The sequence below is a fragment of the Thunnus albacares genome, chromosome 12 (genome assembly GCF_914725855.1).
Source record: "Thunnus albacares chromosome 12, fThuAlb1.1, whole genome shotgun sequence".
NCBI classification, from domain to species: domain Eukaryota; kingdom Metazoa; phylum Chordata; class Actinopteri; order Scombriformes; family Scombridae; genus Thunnus; species Thunnus albacares.
In genome coordinates, this window is record NC_058117.1 from 11,936,605 (window position 1) to 11,960,288 (window position 23,684).

The following is a 23,684-nucleotide window of genomic DNA, read 5'->3' on the forward strand; positions in this document are numbered from 1 at the left end:
CGGATGAATCGACCAATTAATCTATCTACTCGCCGTGTATTAGTACGTGAAAACTTAGCCCAGTGCAGTACATAGAACGCGTTAAGCATTAAGCATCAAGCATCAAGCATCGAGCATCGAAGATAACACATCATCACAATCACCATGAATAGAACAGGAAGCTCGTGCTCAGAGGAGATGCAGGACGTCACAGTTGAAATTTTACGCCCGCCAATCCAAACCTTTGTTGATAGGATGACGGAGGACCAGTGGACTCTGCTGAAAATTGGATGTCCTGACAACGCCACCAAAATCTTGTTAGCTGAGCTGCTGTTGGACATTATACAAGCAGTGACAAACTTCTCTTTGGCTTCTCTGAAAAACACATGTGTCAACATTTCCGAGGAGCAAGTTCAGGTAAAACTGGGCGACACACTGGCTCAGACCTTCGGTGAGGCTCTGGACATAAAGAACCCAGACCAGTGTCAGTGTATCAGCTCTGAACGCCTGACAAACCTGCTCGCTAAAGAGATCACAAAAAGCATCAGCTCTGCCCTCTCTGCTCATAACGCCACTGAGCCTGGATTTAGCAAACACATCACTCCCCCCATCAGGTTGAACAACATGATCAAGCATGCCTCCAAAATGCTGAAAACGTTTGTGGCCAGATGCGGCAAGATGAAAAAGTGCACATCCCGAGCACGTCGGCAGACAGCGAGCCAGACTGCCTCCCAGGATCTGGCATCGCAGTATCTGGAGGTCAAAGAAGACAATGACAGCTGTCAGTCAGAGGGGGAGGAGCCACAAACCCCTGAGGAGGATCCCCTACAAGACCCATTTGTGGCTGAAACAGCTAAAGAAGTCCAGGGGATTATTGAGAAAGCTGTTAGTGATATCACACAGCCTCTTTTGCAGGATGTATCAGATTCGGAGTACCAGCTGCTGCAGTCTGAGACCTCTTCTGACATTGAGGTTGTGTCAATAGACATTGCTAAAATCATCGCCAGTGAGGTCGAGACTTCAACTCCAGAATCCAAACAGAAGCGCAGAGTGTCTCTGGAAGGAGTGGGCAGCATTATAAAGAACTTTTTTTCCAAGCTCCTCATCAAAGCGTCGATACATCGCCTTGTGGCGCAACTGAAGAGCAAATTCCATCAGCAGTCTGAAGCTGAAAGCAGCCAGTCGATGGAGGTTCTCTTCCCGGCTATCGAAGATGTGTTAATGGTGGAGGATGAGGACAAACAGAAAGACGAAGGCGGGAAGGGGCTTTGCGTCTTTCCCAGGTATAAAACGCTTTCTGGCACCAATGTAGTGGAGATCAGCAAAGAACTCACCGAAATGATCTACTGCTACATCAAATATGGGAATATGATGCCAGATATCATTCCAGAAGCCATCAGGAGGAAGGCAGTGGCTGTTCCTAAGTTCGATGCTGCCATGTATAAGGATGTACAGAAGAAAGTCCGCTGTTTCCTGGCTCTGATCAACTGGTGGCAGAAAACCCAGGCTGCCTCCCACTCCAAAATAATCACACTGGCTCTTCAAGACCCTGTGTCAGTGTCACAGACACAGTCGGCAGAGGTCAATGCAGAGCAGGAGCACGCATCTTTAATACCTAATGCAGCGCCAGCCTCTAAACATAGGGAGACACAATCCCGATCTTCAAAGGAAGACACAGCACTGGTGGAGAGAAAGAAGTTAGCAGTCCTATTCCTCGTGGAGAAGCTGGTTTCTCGGCTGTACAACAAGGCCGAGGTGAACAGGACCACGACACAGCCAGAGGTCATCATCCAGCGTCTCTTCCAGAGGATATGGGCCGAGGTCGAGGGAGAGGAAATAACAATAACCCCAGAAACGTTTGAAGAACTCGACAAGGCGGTGTTCAAACACCTGATGAAGGGTTGGGGCTGTGCAACGAATGTGCTGGTTTCTCTCACTTTACAGGGGCCAGTCAGTGAAAAAATCATCACCTACCAATTCCGCCACCACCTTATGGCGAAAAAAACGGTGCGCCGTCTCCAGGTTCTTCTCCGCGTTGGGAAAAGCCATCTCCAAGCCCTTCAGACGGGCACCCAGGTTTGGGGTTATTTAGGGGGGTGGTTAGTAAAGAGTTTCAGCTCTATGGAGCTCTCAGGGTCATTTTAGGGGTGGTCAGTGGTTCTAAATCTGAGGGTCCCTCCTTCAGACTTAAAACTAGTGCTGGGGTTATTTAGGTGGTGGTGTCAGGGAACAAGCAGTAAGGCTCAAGAAAGCCAAGTGTGTAAAGCAAAAAATGGTAGTTAGCTTACAACTTAATTTCAACTTAACAAATTTTTTCAAAATACAAAAACAGGAAAACTAGAGAAAAGGAATTTCAAAAACTAGGGCCATTTAACTCAAATTGAGGTCAACTAAACAGACAGCGACCCAACTTGAATTCAACATAACTGACCTGACAAATGACACAAAAGGAGGGTTTATACACACAGGCTAGCCTACAGAGACTGCAAGGGGGTGGGGGTGGGGGGTGGGGGGGCAGGAACAAACAATTAACTCACAAATTAACCTTAATATCAGCAAACATTTCAATCAAGAAACCATTTACAACCAAACTAACTGTCAAAGCAAGAAAAATAACAAAACTTAAAGTCCCAAAGTAATTTAAGTTAACTGGATTCAAAAAGGCAGACTCCCCTCTGGCATGCCCATTTGGCTTCTTCCATTTCCTGCCTGCCACAGTATAAGAGGCCATCTTTACTTCCTCACATCCAGGTTACCTCCATGTGGGGCGGGACTTGAGCTCTCACAGTTACCTCAATGTTTCCTCACAGCTGAAAGGCGAGGGTTCAAGTCCTGGTCCTGAGCCTTTCTGGGTCTGTGTGTTGTCCACTGAGGTGGAATGGGTTTACTCTGGGTTCTCCGGTTTCCTCCAACTTTGCCTCACAACAGTTCATCAATTGAACACTTTAAATTGCCCCCCAAAAGCCAAATGGTTTCATGAGTACAAAAATGGAAAAAGTCATTCAATAAAAGTCTTTAAAATCTAATATCCGCTTCAAAATCACTCTTTTCTTATCATTTGCAGTCAAAGCTCTAAATATTTAACTCAGACCCTACATAGGTGGTAGACAGGTTAGGGGTAGGGGTTTTAAGCTAAGGTATGTTTCAAATATTCAGTGCTATCACAGTTCATTTTTACCTACCTTTAAAAGCTCACTTGCTCCAATATTATAACTTTATTGTTAGACAGTGGTGGAAGGTTTACTCAAGTACAGTACTTAAGTGCAATTTTGAGGTACTTGTACTTTACCACTGAGGTGGAATGGGTTTACTCAGGGTTCTCCGGTTTCCTCCAACTTTTCCTCACAACAATTCATCAATTGAACACTTTAAATTGACCCCCAAAAGCCAAATGGTTTCATGAGTACGAAATTGGAAAAAGTCATTCAATAAAAGTCTTTAAAATCTAATATCCGCTTCAAAATCACTCTTTTCTTATCATTTGCAGTCAAAGCTCTAAATATTTAACTCAGACCCTACATAGGTGGTAGACAGGTTAGGGGTAGGGGTTTTAAGCTAAAGTATGTTTCAAATATTCAGTTCTATCACAGTTCATTTTTACCTACCTTTATAAGCTCACTTGCTCCAATATTATAACTTTATTGTTAGACAGTGGTGGAAGGTTTACTCAAGTACAGTACTTAAGTGCAATTTTGAGGTACTTGTACTTTACTTGAGTATTTCCATTTGATGCTACTTTATAAATCCACTCCACTACATTTCAGAGGGAAAAACAACACATTGTTAAAGATTAAACCAGTGGTTTCCAACCTTTTTGGCTTTTGAAAAGCAGTGTGTAGTCAGGGTCACATTTCAGATGAGTTAAGAGCTCCACCAAATAGTGATTTTCCCAATGGGAAAGTGGTCTCAGACTTTTGGACCCTGATTTATATAGTAGATAATATGTGCGGCTCAGGGAGTATCTTACGGCATACAGTTTTTATTTTTGTGTAATATTTGTTTAATATACCCTCTTCCATCTCACATCAAACAGTTTAGCTAGATTCCTAATTCTGTGATTTATTATCTCCATTTCACAAATTTCGCTAATTGTGTCCTCCCAATTGCTTAGTTGTGTTGCCTCTGGTTTCAACTAGTTTTATGTCATCTGCTTAAGTGCTGCTGCTCTTAAAATTAGATACTTATTAGTCTGCTGAGAGAGCGACTTTGGTGTTCCCAAAATGGAGTGTGCATTGAAAAGAACATATGGGTGTGGTTGGCTTCTACCTCCCTGCATCTTCGCCAACAACTTAGTGTTACCTCCCTGGAATACTTTGATTGAATAACAGGTGTTTTAAAGAACACCTAGTTGTAGTTGAATTTTCCAAGAGTACTCTCTCCAAATGAATGAGCTTGTGGTTTTCCGTGTATTATTGCTCATATCCTTCCATATTTCTGGTGATATCATTAAATTCTGCTCCTTCTCCCAACTGGTGATTCCTTTGACTTTTATATTCTTCTTCCATAATGCAGTAAATCTGACCTAGTATAATTTTTGTGTTAGCTCTATTAGATATACTTATCATACAAGCTATTAAAGGGTGTAGTATCTCCTTCACTGTTTTATTTAGTCCTAATTTCTTTTACAAGGTAACTTCTCATTTGTAAGTATTTATAAAAGTGGGATTTTGGTAGGTTATATAGTTTTGTTAAATCCTCAAAAGAGGACGGGCTCATACATATGTGGATGCCACATTCTGGGCTGTGGGATGCATCTCAGCCGCCAACATATCGGTCCAGTCTTATGGCTGCTCTCTGCAGTAGAGAATACCAGACATTTTACTAAGGATTTTAACAATTACATGGAATTTTGTACTAAAAAGACTATCTGATTATACCGTATCAAGCCTTCACTTGCCCAGTTTTTAAAAGTGTTGTTCAAAGTATGGTTAAATTCCCTGTATTTTCAATTTTACTAATGTCCTTAATAGTAATTATAGCAGATATATACATCTTCCAATATTTACCCAGTTTTTGAATTTCCATTTATTTCCACTTTGCTACTGAATTGTTGCTTACAGTGATTGGTTTAATTAAATTTGATCGTCTTAAGTTTTATACAAGGTTTTCTTTCTCCCCAAATAAGTAATAATAAGTACAGTAATAATTTCATCCCATTGGTTAAAGATTTTTTTTGGTATGTGAATTGGCAAGTTTTGACATAAAAATATAAATCTTGGTAAAATATTTGTTTTAATAATAATGGCAAAAAGTCAAAAAGTTGCTTTTGCTGTAGGAGACTGTTCGCTTCTGCTTCCAACCAAGTGTCTTTTCCCGTGAAGTCACTGTGATGTCACCCATTGGTTTCTGAAGAGTGATTTTGAAGCTCAAATTGGGCGGCATCTTGGAGTCGGCATCTTGGCAGTGCCTGACTCCAACAAACTCCCAAAATGGGCAAAGAGATGGAGCTGAGGTGGGGCGAATGCAGTCTGTTGCTGAAACAAGCCATTTAGCAGCTAGCGACCTGTCACTCAAAGTGGTCATGTCCTTAATTAAAGCATAACTTTACAGCTTAATAAAATTTAAACGAGTGAGTTATAAAAAAATCACTCTCCGTACAGTTGTCGTGAAAGTGGAAATTAGCTATAGAGACCAAAACCATGTTTGTACCAGGCTGTAAACATGTTTAATTTCTGCTGTAAAGTTGAGTATTTTAACATGGGTGTCTATGGGGATTGACCATAGACCATGGACGTAGTCACTGTGACGTCACCCATTGGTTTGCCAACTGCTGTTTTGAAGCCTCGAGTGTAGCGATTTGACCATCACCATCTTGGATTTGGCCGTCGCCATGTTTGATTTTTGGAGCCAGAAGTGATCATATTTGGACAAGAGGGTGGAGCTGACCATGGTGCTAGCTGTTAGCTTGCTTAGCATTTACAATTTATGGTTAACAGTGATAATGCTATATGCTAATATTAATTCTCGCTGGCGAATATTAGCAAAAAGTTAAGACAAAATGTACTCACCAGAAAAACTGATCATTCAACTCATTGGTGGGTCTTTTATTACAACCAAATGCTGACCAAGACTTTTTTTAATGCGACCAAATTGTTACAATTAACTTTAGTGAACTGAAAACACACTGTGAAATAGCAGCCATTTGTAAACGCCATGGTTACATTATGTAAGTAACGTTGTCGTCATAAACTCATTAGGAAACAATTTACTGAGGTAATAAATCAAGAGAGAAGTAGGGTCATTTTCTCATAGACTTCCATACAATCGGACTTCTTTTTGCAGCCAGTGGACTCACCCCCTGATGGCCATTAGATAGAATGCAGGTTTTTGGCACTTTGGCATTGGCTTCATTTTTCAGCCTCGGAGGTTGCCGTTTTGGATTGACTCGCTTTTGGATCCAACATTAAGTGGTCATTTGAGGAACTGCAGTTTTTGGCACTTCAGCATTGGCTTCATCTTGGCAACTCAAGTAGAGTTTACCAAGTGAACAGTTTCCTATCACAAAATCAACATGTTCTCATCCCTGGGCATCAAATACCGACACTTTGTCACACCCCTTGGCGTCTGATACCAACGCACAAGGTAGACTTTAGTGTCTGTGCAAGATGCACCGGGCTCTCGAGAACGGGCTCATACATATGTGGATGCCACATTCTTGGCTGTGGGATGCATCTCAGCCGCCAACATATTGGTCCAGTCTTATGGCTGCTCTCTGCAGTAGAGAATACCAGACATTTTACTAAGGATTTTAACAATTACATGGAATTTTGTACTAAAAAGACTTTAAATTGGGAAAATATCCACTTGACATGACTAATGAGAATAGCTAAAGCTTCACATTAGCTTCAGATAAACTTTTGAATACATTTTTGTGCAGAGGGAGGGCTGTAGACTCATTAGGAAGCAATCTTTAAATGTCCAATATGAACAGGAGGAATGATGACAGAGAAAAACCTGTTTCAGTATTGCATTAACATAGACTTGAAAGATTGTGAACCTATCCTTTAATGTAGATATGTGGAATGTTTATAGAAAATGTGTGGTAATTAAGACAGAGAGCACTGTCTTCATTATAATAGGACATTACTGTCATGTAAATTGGATGCACTTTGAATGTACAGTTTTCTAATTTGTGGAACTGTACATTTTGATTCATTGTGTGGACATCTTGCAGACTACACATATGGGGTTACACACAAGACTACACAGTGTAGTCTTGTGTGTAACCCCATATGTGTAGGACACTCAAATAGATAAAAATCTGGTTTTTAATTTTAGATAATTTGCCCAGTCTTCCTCCTCATGAAGTGTTCTGTGTTGAGTGTTTTGTACAGTACAGTGTCCATTATACAACAAAAGATGTGGTTTAATAGACTCCTGCAGGTGAGCTGCGTCTTCGTTGCAGGTTTGACAGATAAGCTTACGTTTCCACGGCAACGACGATTTATTCCGATCCAAAAATAAAAACTGGTATCCAAAAGCCTTTGAAAAATAAACCACGAAACACTCGAGTCTGCGAAACGCTAGATTTTTACATCATTTATTGAAACACATTTGATAACTGCAGACATTATTTAGTTTATCAGTGTAACTCAAATTAAAACTGCGCATGACTCGAATGTTTCGCGTTTATTTTCAAAGCTTTTTTTTTTTTAAGTATTTGTCAAACCTGCAACTCCGTGAAGACGCAGTTCACCTGCAGGAGTCTATTAAACTACATCATCACAGAAACGGCAAGAACAAACATACTTTGTCCAGCTGTGTTGTGTTTGATGGTCTGCAGGTTAGAGGATCAACAAGGAAATTTAATCAAGACAAACAAACTGTGGCTGCTGGAGACTGACTGACAGATATACTTACAACTACTCTGTAAAAACTTCTGTTATTTGGTGAAGTCAAATGACCAGCTACATTTTATAAATTGTAGCTGGTCCTGTTGTCAGTGTTCCTGATACTCACTTGAGAAACACTGTTGAATTCAAAATGAATGTGTGTTTCTGTTTATAGTTGCATGTGTCTTTTCTCACTAATGACCACTTATCAGTGATCATAATATGAGTTTGTCCGTGGTTGACAATCATTTCTACCACTGAGGTGGAATGGGTTTACTCAGGGTTCTCCGGTTTCCTCCAACTTTTCCTCACAACAATTTATCAATTGAACACTTTAAATTGCCCCCCAAAAGCCAAATGGTTTCATGAGTACGAAAATGGAAAAAGTCATTCAATAAAAGTCTTTAAAATCTAATATCCGCTTCAAAATCACTCTTTCTTATCATTTGCAGTCAAAGCTCTAAATATTTAACTCAGACCCTACATAGGTGGTAGACAGGTTAGGGGTAGGGGTTTTAAGCTAAGGTATGTTTCAAATATTCAGTGCTATCACAGTTCATTTTTACCTACCTTTAAAAGCTCACTTGCTCCAATATTATAACTTTATTGTTAGACAGTGGTGGAAGGTTTACTCAAGTACAGTACTTAAGTGCAATTTTGAGGTACTTGTACTTTACCACTGAGGTGGAATGGGTTTACTCAGGGTTCTCCGGTTTCCTCCAACGTTTCCTCACAACAATTCATCAATTGAACACTTTAAATTGACCCCCAAAAGCCAATTGGTTTCATGAGTACGAAAATGGAAAAAGTCATTCAATAAAAGTCTTTAAAATCTAATATCCGCTTCAAAATCACTCTTATCATTTGCAGTCAAAGCTCTAAATATTTAACTCAGATCCTACATAGGTGGTAGACAGGTTAGGGGTAGGGGTTTTAAGCTAAGGTATGTTTCAAATATTCAGTTCTATCACAGTTCATTTTTACCTACCTTTAAAAGCTCACTTGCTCCAATATTATAACTTTATTGTTAGACAGTGGTGGAAGGTTTACTCAAGTACTGTACTTAAGTGCAATTTTGAGGTACTTGTACTTTACTTGAGTATTTCCATTTGATGCTACTTTATAAATCCGCTCCACTACATTTCAGAGGGAAAACAACACATTGTTAAAGATCAAACGAGTGGTTTCCAACCTTTTTGGCTTTTGAAAAGCAATTTATATTTAATATTGAAATTTATGGGACTTTAGTTGCAAACACACTACGTTCTAATTATTACCTCTATAGTTATGGAATATCCCAAAAATTAACATGATATTAGTTTTTGTAGGCTGCCAACATGATTACACAAAGCATGATGGTTGTTCATCATACTGTAAATGTGCAGTATGAAGAAATGGATGGGACAGCTTTTAGTCTTATAGCTTGGCAGATCCTGACAACAGAGGACATTACCTTGGTTTTTAAAGTTACATAATATGAGTCATGGCTAGTGCTGTAGTGCAGGTAGTGGAGATATAGTAAGTCACCATCTTATCAGTGACAACAAACACTGTTGAGATCTCATATGGACATCTCATTATGATCAATACTAGTATTAGTCAGTAATGATTGAATTGGGGGATAGAGATAAATTGAATGGAAAAGAAAAAGAAGAGGAGTTATATACTGTACAGTCCAGACAGTTACACAGTTTTTTCTCCACAGGCTCTGTGCTTCAGCACACTCAATTTGAAATTGAATAATGTACACTGCAATAAAGCGCCAAGCTTCTCTCAGCTTTAGTTTGAGTAGGTTTACATTAATATTGAAAGAACTGTGTGGCAGATATAGCCCTTTTATCACAAAATGCCTAAAGTTTAGAGGTCAAATGTAAATGGACACTTGGCTACTAAATGTTTGTTGGGCAGCGGTGTGTCGTTTCAACTTTAGTTTGTGTACAAAAGAGCTCACACGTTGATGGAGAGTTGAGAGTTGCCATTGAAGTTGTGGTGGAGTTGTCTGTCAATATGCGGAGTAAAGAGGTGCCCCTGCAAGTGAAGAATATAATAATGAGGTTGGGGAAAAAAGCACAAGTCTATCAGAGAGAAATTATGGAGGTAGTTCAATCAGGAGAGACAAGTGAATGAAGCAAAAAAAAAAAGTTTATTATATAGATGATACTGATGATTAAGTGTTGTAAAAAGTCTTTGGCTCTTAGACTCTACAGGGAGATTTTTGAATCGAAGGACATCAGTCCAAGATAAATTAAAGATAAAGTTAAGAATGCACTCCAGGATGTATGTTTCTTTGTCAACGATCAAGAGAAGACTTCATGACCAGAGCCTAAAAGCATTCACCACAAGATGCAAACCCCCTGCTAAGTGTCAAAAACAGAAAGGCAGGCTGTAGTTCACAAAAAGAAACCAGTAGAGGTCTGGAACAAAGTTCCTTGAACTGATGAAATTAAAATCTGAGACACTGCACACTGAAATTTTTTGATGATTTCACTGCTGACAGAACCAACAGGATGAATGCAGTCAGATACACGAGCATTCTGTGTGCTCATATTCAGCCAAATGCATCAACACTCACTGGACTACATTTCATCACTCAGCAAGACAACGGCCATACGGCCAAAGCAACCAAAGAGCTTTTCAGGGTGAAGTCAGTCAGTGAGACAATCACCTGATCTCAATCCAATTGAGCTGCATTCCACTTGCTGAAGACCAGACTAAAGGCAGAGAGAGCCCACAACAAGCTAGAGCTGAAGGTGGCTGCAGTGAAGGCCTGTGAGAACATCACCAGGGGAGATACAAAACTGATGTCTATGGGTCAAAGACGTCAGGCAATTATTATCATTATAAAGATATAGCTGGATATGCAGGTTGGCTTAACGCTACCAGAAGATAGCTAGAAAGTCAATATTAGTTGGCAAACACACCGCCCCTTTTCTAGCTTCAGATATTCTTTTGAATACATTGTTGCACAGGAGGAGGACTGTGGAGTTTGTTCCATCACTTATATTGTAAGCTCAGTAAGAAGTGGTCTTTTAATGTCCAGAATGAACAGGAGGAATGATTACAGTGAGAAAAGCCTGTTTCAGTGTTCATTTGGGGCCTGACTATTGCTTTAACAAAGACCTGAAAGATTGTGAACTTGTCCTCTAATGTGGAGATTTTTGTTTTGACGAAATTTATAGAAAATGCGTGGCAACTAAGACAGAGAGCACTGTAGCAATCATAATAGCACATTACTGCCATGTAAATTGAATGCTTTAAAGTTTTCTAATTTGTGGAACTGTACATTGTGATTTATCATGTGGCCATCTTGGTTATCGATGTGCTCTAGTGTGTTGTAACCCCATATGGTGCAGGACACTCAAATAAACAAATAAAAATCTGACTTTTAATTTTGGATAATTTGCCCAGACTTCCTCCTCATGAAATGTTCTATGTTGGATGTTTTGTACAGTAAAGTCCATTATACTGAAATGCTCCCTGCAACCATCTTTCTTATTACTGCAGCACAAACAGAAAAACATCTTGAAACTCTGCTTCATTTTTGAACATCAAACTACTGTAAAGTAAAGCAGTTGAAGAGCACACATGCTGTACCTACTTAAAACCACTAGAGCTCGACATCTCACCACACAACCTTCTATTTCTTCAGTTTGCAGGGTTAATTAACTCAACTGAGACCTGAACGATGAAAGAATCTGATAATCTGATCACCTACTGTCAGACCACCACTGACCTTGTCAAACCACTGATTACTTGGACTTCTGATATTTTAATTCTTCTATTTGAAGTTTTTATTCAAATAGATGTGAAAAGTGCCCTCTGGAAATCGGCCACTGCTTATAAAAACAACACAACAAACTAAAATGACTGTTTAAGAACTCTGTTTCCATTTTCTCTGCAATTGACTTGAATTTTCTCCATAATTTTCTTTTGCACAAAATACACAAAAAACTGTGACTTTTAAATACATCTGATAAAGTACGTTATTACAGTAAAACAACAGTAAAATACTGCATACACATTGATGCATGAGTATCAACAATTTAATCATGTCATAAAATAATATAGTATCAATCACAGGACACATTTTATGGCACAATGAATACTTTTAATACTACGTGACAATATTTGTAATACTTGTAATGGAGTGCTTTTAAACTCTGGTATTGCTAATTTTAAGTAAAGGATCTGAGTAATTCTTCCACCAATGTGTGTGTGTTTAACTGCTGTGTATTTGCTGCTGTAGCTTGAAGAAAATTAAAGAAAATTTCACAGCTAGATTGCTAATACAACACAGATCCATTTAAAATGGATAAACAGAAGTCTAATACCAAAATTGAAGTTAACTTTACAAATACACAAACCAAAAATGTGAACACATTCTGTGTGGGTCACAATGAGCAACATGTGACACAGATTGTTTCTGTGATATTTCATACAAAAGTCTGTGATTTCAGTGTTGGAAAGTGAATTGAATTTACTCAAGTATTGTACTTAAGTATAATTTTGAGGTTCTTGTACTTTACTTGAGCATTTCCATTTGATTCTACTTTACAAGCTTCCACTCCACTACATTTCCAATGGAAATATTGTACTTTCTACTCAAATACTTTAATTTGACAGCTTTAGTTACTTTTCAGATGAAGATTTGACATAATGGATAAGAAAACAAGCTTTTAAAATACAAAGATGAAATAGATAAAGATGAAACTGGTGGTTTCCAACCTTTTTGACTTTTGACATCTTATAAAAAGCAGGGTGTAGTCAAGGTCACATTTCAGCTGTCTGTGAGTTGTTAACAGCTCCTCTAAACTTTTCATGTGGTTTAATTTCAATAAATATTCAAATGATCCAACATTTCACCAAAAATCTAAGATTAGAGAAAAGTCCAAAACTGAAAACAGATTTGTGTATCAGAGGTTTGTCTTTTCTTCTTTTCTCTTCCATTAATCATCTCACGACCCCTCAGATTTATCTTTAGAGGAGCCCGACCCCTAGGTTGGGAACCACTGAACAAAACTAGCTAACTGTATATAAATTAGTTTAAACTAGCTCCACCTCCAGCAGCTACAACAGTAGCATGCTGTTTACACAATGATGCTTCAGTATTGATAATGCAATGATGTCATATATAATAATATATCAGTCAGAGGGACCAAACCAGTAGTAAGATTTTTCATGCAGGACTTTTACTTGTAATGGAGTATTTTTTACATTGTTTTATTAGTAGTTTCACTTAAGTAAGGGATCTGAATAGGCTACTTCTTCCACCACTGTGTGATTCAACAAAAAACCCTAATTTATTTGTGGATCATTACCAGAATCACATTTATGATGCAATATGAAGATTAAACAGAAAAAATATTTACTTCCCAAAATGTCTGCATTTTGAAAATAATTTCAGACATTAAAAAGACACTAAAGGCTACAACACAGCCTGCCAAAGGGTGCTGGTGGCGCCTAGCAACGGTTGCTGTGCAACAATTGCTGCTTTGGGGCGGGGTTTACGGAACAGGTGGCTCCCTTGATCTGTGACATCACGTTCTAGGTCATTCAGATCAGTGGCTTTGATGTTTAGATAGATCAAAGGTCAAAGCCACTGATCTATTTTGATCCAGTGGATCAAAGCTTTATAGTAAATTCTGAATTAGTGAATACCGGATGAATCGACCAATTAATCTATCTACTCGCCGTGTATTAGTACGTGAAAACTTAGCCCAGTGCAGTACATAGAACGCGTTAAGCATTAAGCATCAAGCATCAAGCATCGAGCATCGAAGATAACACATCATCACAATCACCATGAATAGAACAGGAAGCTCGTGCTCAGAGGAGATGCAGGACGTCACAGTTGAAATTTTACGCCCGCCAATCCAAACCTTTGTTGATAGGATGACGGAGGACCAGTGGACTCTGCTGAAAATTGGATGTCCTGACAACGCCACCAAAATCTTGTTAGCTGAGCTGCTGTTGGACATTATACAAGCAGTGACAAACTTCTCTTTGGCTTCTCTGAAAAACACATGTGTCAACATTTCCGAGGAGCAAGTTCAGGTAAAACTGGGCGACACACTGGCTCAGACCTTCGGTGAGGCTCTGGACATAAAGAACCCAGACCAGTGTCAGTGTATCAGCTCTGAACGCCTGACAAACCTGCTCGCTAAAGAGATCACAAAAAGCATCAGCTCTGCCCTCTCTGCTCATAACGCCACTGAGCCTGGATTTAGCAAACACATCACTCCCCCCATCAGGTTGAACAACATGATCAAGCATGCCTCCAAAATGCTGAAAACGTTTGTGGCCAGATGCGGCAAGATGAAAAAGTGCACATCCCGAGCACGTCGGCAGACAGCGAGCCAGACTGCCTCCCAGGATCTGGCATCGCAGTATCTGGAGGTCAAAGAAGACAATGACAGCTGTCAGTCAGAGGGGGAGGAGCCACAAACCCCTGAGGAGGATCCCCTACAAGACCCATTTGTGGCTGAAACAGCTAAAGAAGTCCAGGGGATTATTGAGAAAGCTGTTAGTGATATCACACAGCCTCTTTTGCAGGATGTATCAGATTCGGAGTACCAGCTGCTGCAGTCTGAGACCTCTTCTGACATTGAGGTTGTGTCAATAGACATTGCTAAAATCATCGCCAGTGAGGTCGAGACTTCAACTCCAGAATCCAAACAGAAGCGCAGAGTGTCTCTGGAAGGAGTGGGCAGCATTATAAAGAACTTTTTTTCCAAGCTCCTCATCAAAGCGTCGATACATCGCCTTGTGGCGCAACTGAAGAGCAAATTCCATCAGCAGTCTGAAGCTGAAAGCAGCCAGTCGATGGAGGTTCTCTTCCCGGCTATCGAAGATGTGTTAATGGTGGAGGATGAGGACAAACAGAAAGACGAAGGCGGGAAGGGGCTTTGCGTCTTTCCCAGGTATAAAACGCTTTCTGGCACCAATGTAGTGGAGATCAGCAAAGAACTCACCGAAATGATCTACTGCTACATCAAATATGGGAATATGATGCCAGATATCATTCCAGAAGCCATCAGGAGGAAGGCAGTGGCTGTTCCTAAGTTCGATGCTGCCATGTATAAGGATGTACAGAAGAAAGTCCGCTGTTTCCTGGCTCTGATCAACTGGTGGCAGAAAACCCAGGCTGCCTCCCACTCCAAAATAATCACACTGGCTCTTCAAGACCCTGTGTCAGTGTCACAGACACAGTCGGCAGAGGTCAATGCAGAGCAGGAGCACGCATCTTTAATACCTAATGCAGCGCCAGCCTCTAAACATAGGGAGACACAATCCCGATCTTCAAAGGAAGACACAGCACTGGTGGAGAGAAAGAAGTTAGCAGTCCTATTCCTCGTGGAGAAGCTGGTTTCTCGGCTGTACAACAAGGCCGAGGTGAACAGGACCACGACACAGCCAGAGGTCATCATCCAGCGTCTCTTCCAGAGGATATGGGCCGAGGTCGAGGGAGAGGAAATAACAATAACCCCAGAAACGTTTGAAGAACTCGACAAGGCGGTGTTCAAACACCTGATGAAGGGTTGGGGCTGTGCAACGAATGTGCTGGTTTCTCTCACTTTACAGGGGCCAGTCAGTGAAAAAATCATCACCTACCAATTCCGCCACCACCTTATGGCGAAAAAACGGTGCGCCGTCTCCAGGTTCTTCTCCGCGTTGGGAAAAGCCATCTCCAAGCCCTTCAGACGGGCACCCAGGTTTGGGGTTATTTAGGGGGGTGGTTAGTAAAGAGTTTCAGCTCTATGGAGCTCTCAGGGTCATTTTAGGGGTGGTCAGTGGTTCTAAATCTGAGGGTCCCTCCTTCAGACTTAAAACTAGTGCTGGGGTTATTTAGGTGGTGGTGTCAGGGAACAAGCAGTAAGGCTCAAGAAAGCCAAGTGTGTAAAGCAAAAAATGGTAGTTAGCTTACAACTTAATTTCGACTTAACAAATTTTTTCAAAATACAAAAACAGGAAAACTAGAGAAAAGGAATTTCAAAAACTAGGGCCATTTAACTCAAATTGAGGTCAACTAAACAGACAGCGACCCAACTTGAATTCAACATAACTGACCTGACAAATGACACAAAAGGAGGGTTTATACACACAGGCTAGCCTACAGAGACTGCAAGGGGGTGGGGGTGGGGGGTGGGGGGGCAGGAACAAACAATTAACTCACAAATTAACCTTAATATCAGCAAACATTTCAATCAAGAAACCATTTACAACCAAACTAACTGTCAAAGCAAGAAAAATAACAAAACTTAAAGTCCCAAAGTAATTTAAGTTAACTGGATTCAAAAAGGCAGACTCCCCTCTGGCATGCCCATTTGGCTTCTTCCATTTCCTGCCTGCCACAGTATAAGAGGCCATCTTTACTTCCTCACATCCAGGTTACCTCCATGTGGGGCGGGACTTGAGCTCTCACAGTTACCTCAATGTTTCCTCACAGCTGAAAGGCGAGGGTTCAAGTCCTGGTCCTGAGCCTTTCTGGGTCTGTGTGTTGTCCACTGAGGTGGAATGGGTTTACTCAGGGTTCTCCGGTTTCCTCCAACTTTGCCTCACAACAGTTCATCAATTGAACACTTTAAATTGCCCCCCAAAAGCCAAATGGTTTCATGAGTACAAAAATGGAAAAAGTCATTCAATAAAAGTCTTTAAAATCTAATATCCGCTTCAAAATCACTCTTTTCTTATCATTTGCAGTCAAAGCTCTAAATATTTAACTCAGACCCTACATAGGTGGTAGACAGGTTAGGGGTAGGGGTTTTAAGCTAAGGTATGTTTCAAATATTCAGTGCTATCACAGTTCATTTTTACCTACCTTTAAAAGCTCACTTGCTCCAATATTATAACTTTATTGTTAGACAGTGGTGGAAGGTTTACTCAAGTACAGTACTTAAGTGCAATTTTGAGGTACTTGTACTTTACTTGAGTATTTCCATTTGATGCTACTTTATAAATCCACTCCACTACATTTCAGAGGGAAAAACAACACATTGTTAAAGATTAAACCAGTGGTTTCCAACCTTTTTGGCTTTTGAAAAGCAGTGTGTAGTCAGGGTCACATTTCAGATGAGTTAAGAGCTCCACCAAATAGTGATTTTCCCAATGGGAAAGTGGTCTCAGACTTTTGGACCCTGATTTATACAGTAGATAGGCCTAATATGTGCGGCTCAGGGAGTATCTTACGGCATACAGTTTTTATTTTTGTGTAATATTTGTTTAATATACCCTCTTCCATCTCACATCAAACAGTTTAGCTAGATTCCTAATTCTGTGATTTATTATCTCCATTTCACAAATTTCGCTAATTGTGTCCTCCCAATTGCTTAGTTGTGTTGCCTCTGGTTTCAACTAGTTTTATGTCATCTGCTTAAGTGCTGCTGCTCTTAAAATTAGATACTTATTAGTCTGCTGAGAGAGCAACTTTGGTGTTCCCAAAATGGAGTGTGCATTGAAAAGAACATATGGGTGTGGTTGGCTTCTACCTCCCTGCATCTTCGCCAACAACTTAGTGTTACCTCCCTGGAATACTTTGATTGAATAACAGGTCTTTTAAAAAACACCTAGTTGTAGTTGAATTTTCCAAGAGTACTCTCTCCAAATGAATGAGCTTGTGGTTTTCCGTGTATTATTGCTCATATCCTTCCATATTTCTGGTGATATCATTAAATTCTGCTCCTTCTCCAAACTGGTGATTCCTTTGACTTTTATATTCTTCTTCCATAATGCAGTAAATCTGACCTAGTATAATTTTTGTGTTAGCTCTATTAGATATACTTATCATACAAGCTATTAAAGGGTGTAGTATCTCCTTCACTGTTTTATTTAGTCCTAATTTCTTTTACAAGGTAACTTCTCATTTGTAAGTATTTATAAAAGTGGGATTTTGGTAGGTTATATAGTTTTGTTAAATCCTCAAAAGTCGCTATTCCTTTATCTGTAACTATCTGATTATACCGTATCAAGCCTTCACTTGCCCAGTTTTTAAAAGTGTTGTTCAAAGTATGGTTAAATTCCCTGTATTTTCAATTTTACTAATGTCCTTAATAGTAATTATAGCAGATATATACATCTTCCAATATTTACCCAGTTTTTGAATTTCCATTTATTTCCACTTTGCTACTGAATTGTTGCTTACAGTGATTGGTTTAATTAAATTTGATCATCTTAAGTTTTATACAAGGTTTTCTTTCTCCCCAAATAAATTTATTACAGTAATAATTTCATCCCATTGGTTAAAGATTTTTTTTGGTATGTGAATTGGCAAGTTTTGACATAAAAATATAAATCTTGGTAAAATATTTGTTTTAATAATAATGGCAAAAAGTCAAAAAGTTGCTTTTGCTGTAGGAGACTGTTCGCTTCTGCTTCCAACCAAGTGTCTTTTCCCGTGAAGTCACTGTGATGTCACCCATTGGTTTCTGAAGAGTGATTTTGAAGCTCAAATTGGGCGGCATCTTGGAGTCGGCATCTTGGCAGTGCCTGACTCCAACGAACTCCCAAAATGGGCAAAGAGATGGAGCTGAGGTGGGCCGAATGCAGTCTGTTGCTGAAACAAGCCATTTAGCGGCTAGCGACCTGTCACTCAAAGTGGCCATGTCCTTAATTAAAGCATAACTTTACAGCTTAATAAAATTTAAACGAGTGAGTTATAAAAAAAAATCACTCTCCGTACAGTTGTTGTGAAAGTGGAAATTAGCTATAGAGACCAAAACCATGTTTGTACCAGGCTGTAAACATGTTTATTTTCTGCTGTAAAGTTGAGTATTTTAACATGGAGGTCTATGGGGATTGACCATAGACCATGGACGTAGTCACTGTGACGTCACCCATTGGTTTGCCAACTGCTGTTTTGAAGCCTCGAGTGTAGCGATTTGACCATCGCCATCTTGGATTTGGCCGTCGCCATGTTTGATTTTTGGAGCCAGAAGTGATCATATTTGGACAAGAGGGTGGAGCTGACCATGGTGCTAGCTGTTAGCTTGCTTAGCATTTACAATTTATGGTTAACAGTGATAATGCTATATGCTAATATTAATTCTCGCTGGCGAATATTAGCAAAGAGTTAAGACAAAATGTACTCACCAGAAAAACTGATCATTCAACTCATTGGTGGGTCTTTTATTACAACCAAATGCTGACCAAGACTTTTTTTAATGCGACCAAATTGTTACAATTAACTTTAGTGAACTGAAAACACACTGTGAAATAGCAGCCACTTGTAAACGCCATGGTTACATTATGTAAGTAACGTTGTCGTCATAAACTCATTAGGAAACAATTTACTGAGGTAATAAATCAAGAGAGAAGTAGGGTCATTTTCTCATAGACTTCCATACAATCGGACTTCTTTTTGCAGCCAGTGGACTCACCCCCTGATGGCCATTAGATAGAATGCAGGTTTTTGGCATTTTGGCATTGGCTTCATTTTTCAGCCTCGGAGGTTGCCGTTTTGGATTGACTCGCTTTTGGATCCAACATTAAGTGGCCATTTGAGGAACTGCAGTTTTTGGCACTTCAGCATTGGCTTCATCTTGGCAACTCAAGTAGAGTTTACCAAGTGAACAGTTTCCTATCACAAAATCAACATGTTCTCATCCCTGGGCATCAAATACCGACACTTTGTCACACCCCTTTGCGTCTGATACCAACGCACAAGGTAGACTTTAGTGTCTGTGCAAGATGCACCGGGCTCTCGAGAACGGGCTCATACATATGTGGATGCCACATTCTGGGCTGTGGGATGCATCTCAGCCGCCAACATATTGGTCCAGTCTTATGGCTGCTCTCTGCAGTAGAGAATACCAGACATTTTACTAAGGATTTTAACAATTACATGGAATTTTGTACTAAAAAGACTTTAAATTGGGAAAATATCCACTTGACATGACTAATGAGAATAGCTAAAGCTTCACATTAGCTTCAGATAAACTTTTGAATACATTTTTGTGCAGAAGGAGGGCTGTAGACTCATTAGGAAGCAATCTTTAAATGTCCAATATGAACAGGAGGAATGATGACAGAGAAAAACCTGTTTCAGTATTGCATTAACATAGACTTGAAAGATTGTGAACCTATCCTTTAATGTAGATATGTGGAATGTTTATAGAAAATGTGTGGTAATTAAGACAGAGAGCACTGTCTTCATTATAATAGGACATTACTGTCATGTAAATTGGATGCACTTTGAATGTACAGTTTTCTAATTTGTGGAACTGTACATTTTGATTATTGTGTAGACATCTTGCAGACTACACATATGGGGTTACACACAAGACTACACAGTGTAGTCTTGTGTGTAACCCCATATGTGTCTGGCATGTCAAGTTACCAGATTTGGCCAAGAATTTCTGCAAATGGGTATCTTTACACTATAATAACCCAATGGCTAATGTTCTGTCCAACAATGTGGTATCAAAACCATTCCCAGTCTTTAGGGTTTGCTGTCAGGGGTGCCTGTTGTCTCCTCTCCTCTTTATCATTGCTATAGAACCATTTGCAATAGCAGTAAGGAGACATACAACCATATCTGATATCAGGTTACGATTAACAACTCTAAGTCTTCCATTATGTCACAGAATGAGACAGATACAAAAAAACCCAGTAAATGGATAACTACCTCATGGACCGGTAAAGGGGTTAGAAAAACTGAAGATCTATACATGAATGATAAACTTATGTCATTTAAAGAACTAGTAATTAAATATGATATCCCTAGAAAACACTTCTTCAAATACTTACAAGTAAGAGGCTTTATGTCATTCTCTCAGTACCACTCTCTCAGAATGCCTCCTCTTTCCTCCTTGGAAAAAGAAGTAACAAGAGATTGCTATGGTAAGGGCTTGATTTTGTTACTATACTCTATGCTTGAATCGGGTTCACAGGTATCCTCAGAGCCTAGATTAGACAGAGGCTTGGAGAGAGGATTTAAGGAGGATATTTCAATGAGCAACTGGATGGAGGCATGTAGGGATGCTCAGCAGCGAACAATGAAAACATGGTTAAAACTGCCATAATATAACCGGCTAATGTACACCTACATCACTCCAGCTAAACTACACCGATTCAATAATGATACTTGCATTAAATGTAATGAACTGAAAGGAACGTTGTTTCGCTGTGTGTGGGAGTGTAAGGAGATAAGGGAATTCTGGAAAGAGGTGAACCATAAGATATCCTCAAGGTTTAGCTTCCTCTCGAAATAAAGACATTCATTTTGCAGTTACACTCATGCAACATACGCTTGAAACAAAAGGAATACAAATTTATAGGTATGTGTGTTTCACAAAATGTCTCATTGCCTTACAATGGAAGAATATTAGTAAACCAAGGACAACATTTGTTGCAAAAGGTAAATACAAAGCTTTTGAAGAAGTATGGAGCCCCTTTATTTCCTATCTTAAATATTTTGATATTGATAATCTAATGGATCCGGAGGATGACCCTAATGAATGATCCAGAGAGAGTGGATCATTGTTTGTCTGGGGTGGTGGGGAGCCGTGTTGTTGAGAAGCAGAAACTATTCATTTATTTATTTTAATTGTATTTTGTTTTCTTTTGTTAGGGTGCTGTTGGTGTTGCTATTTTATTATTAGTAACGTGTATTATCATCGTTTACTTACTAATTCATGTCTGTATTCCTTCGATGCAGAACATATTTTACAATATTGGTAACATGTAACAGTTGTATGAGTTAAAGAGAATAATTGTCATTGCATTTAGATTACATATATGCATTGGAATATAGTGTATATATGCTAAATATAACATAAATATAATAAAGTAAAGAAGGGAAGCCACTTGAAAACAACAAATGTACACAAGCCTTGAACCTCATTTACAGCATCAGTTAATGCTTTTTTTGTTTATTAATCAATTAAAGCCATTTTACAAGGTATAAACCCTTTATAAAGAGTGCCTTATCAGAAAGATGTACTCTTTGTAGTAATAATCACTACAGAAGCATGTGTTTACTTGTTGGTTCAGTTATGTGTTTACAGGCATAATGCATTGCATGTAGTAAAATTGGGATGGGACCCCAGTGAGGATGCATATGCAAGGGTCCTAGTCAGAGCTTTGTGCCACACCACTGGTTGCAGACACATGCTGGTCCCCCTACTTGAGTCAAAATTATATTACTACAACATATTTTCAGTGTAGAAATCTGCATGTCAAAAACACTCCACCTGAGCTGTACTAGTTCCATAAATAAATGAATACAGCCCTTTTAAATACCTGTCGATACTATTCTTTGTAGCCTTCTGTTGAATGGTGTGAGACTGAGAATACAACAGGTTGGTTATGTTCTGCCCATTTCCTTCATTCATCAAGACTGCATAGTGGGACCTAGCCCACCTCAAAGGTAACATAGTCCTTATGTGCTTATCTGATCTGATGTACATGGTGCTGGTTGTTGAATAAGGTGGATTTTGGTCAGTGGGTCTGACAGAGAATGAAGTGTTCTCATCATCTCTGTCACTCTCTCTCTCTCCCTGTGCAGGAAAGGCTCCAGGAGTCTCCTAACAAATTTAGTGACCAAATTGCCCAGAATCCCACCCAGAGCCAGGATGGGCATGTTGCTTAAATAAGTTGTCAGTGCTTGACAGAGAGGGGAAAAAAAAGCTGCTGCTGTTCCTGTGATCTTTGAGAAAAGTGAAGGCAAGCCAGATTCAATTGTGATGTACAAAAGGCCTCCATAACTCATAATGTCATTAAAATTGAACAAAAGAATAGTTGTGTATAAATATTGCATTAGTAATAAAGTTATCCTTCGGGGTTTTGGTACATTGCATTCACCCTGTAAAAGAAATTTTGGAAAGATTTAGTCTAAACATAGATTATGTTTGTGTGTTTTGTAATTCAGATAGATATTCAGATATTTTCATTTGTTTTTTCACTGTGTTTATACAAATTTATTTGGGAAATATACAGAATTGTATCAAAATGAAAATTCGTATTAGATGTGTATTCGATGTGAAGTTATAGCTATTTGAATGGAAAGTAGCTAGACATTACCTCTGCCTATATAATAATTATTTTAATTTAATTTTCATATCCACAAATCTAAATGGTCTGGCTCTAAACCTTGCTTTCATCAATTTATTTATCTAAGCATGGCAACTTTAATCAAAGACGTGAAGAAGATATGAAAGAAGACTTTCAATAGTTTATATATTTATTTATTTATTTGTTAATGGTTTTATATGACTCTTGTTCATCCTCTGTTGTAAATAAAGATGTTTTGAAGGGTAAGCATGCTTCCAACAAACTGGGGCATCACTATTGGGTTATGTTAAGTGGCCTTAAATATAGCTCTACAGCAAAATATCTTTTGAAGGATGTTTGGGAGTTTATAGGTAAGGAGAAGTAGTCAGATTTCCTTCACCTCTTAAAACAGCTTGCAGTAAACATTGGGCTTGAGCAAGACAGTGTGATTGGGTCTGTCTGGTCTCCTATTCCTTGCCAGTTTCTCCATGAACCTGAGGTACATCTTTTCTTGATCAGAATAGAAATCTTCCATGTAGTCATGTTTACAAGTATTTAAATCAATTTAAGAAAGAGTATAGATTTTACTGATGGATCTAACTGGGTTTTAGATGTATGTGGCCAATCTTCAGATCCAGCAGAGCATCCACATATCTGATAATACTGCTACTGGCAATTTTATGGGCTATATGGCAGATAGACCTGGTCAAACCCCCTAAAAGTATCATCTGCTCGGATTCTGCAGCTGCCTTGTTGGCTTTGAGAGATGGGACATCAAGGGCCCAGGACTGCTTGTTTAGGATCGTGAATATAGACTGCCATGTGGGCTTTTTGTGGATAGGCTACCTCGGCACCCAGGGTTTGAGGGAAATGAAATCTCTGACAAAT